The sequence below is a fragment of the Penaeus monodon genome, chromosome 20, assembly GCF_015228065.2.
Source record: "Penaeus monodon isolate SGIC_2016 chromosome 20, NSTDA_Pmon_1, whole genome shotgun sequence".
Lineage (NCBI taxonomy): Eukaryota > Metazoa > Arthropoda > Malacostraca > Decapoda > Penaeidae > Penaeus > Penaeus monodon.
Window position 1 is genome coordinate 24676303 of NC_051405.1, and position 467 is coordinate 24676769.

Consider the following 467-nt stretch of genomic DNA (forward strand, 5'->3'; position numbering starts at 1 on the left):
GAAGATAATTATTAATCAATAATTCACCTAGCTTCTGACGCATAAAATTTGAATAGCCAGGAAAGTATATAATACGCTCCCAGATATTTCCGAAAAGCAATCGGACGAGCCCTGTTTACAAGCATCAATATGGCGTTTCTTCCGTAGAACCGGGTTGCGTAACGGTTAGAATCGTGATTATGATTCCCTTTATTATATTACATTCACAAAATATATGACTTATGGACATTTATAATAAGATATATACATATTACGCTTATAAAAAAGTTAAAATTCAAGCTCTCAACCTTAAATAACCGAAAATACATCTACGCAAATCTACATGTTTCAAATCCCAGCAGTTTTCGCCGCAACGCAACCCGGATGATAGTGTTGTTGTCCATCGTAAGGTGAGTCTCACTCTAAACGCATTCATTTGAATTATAACTCACTTCTCGGGAACATACCGCAGAAAGCTCAAATAGGCT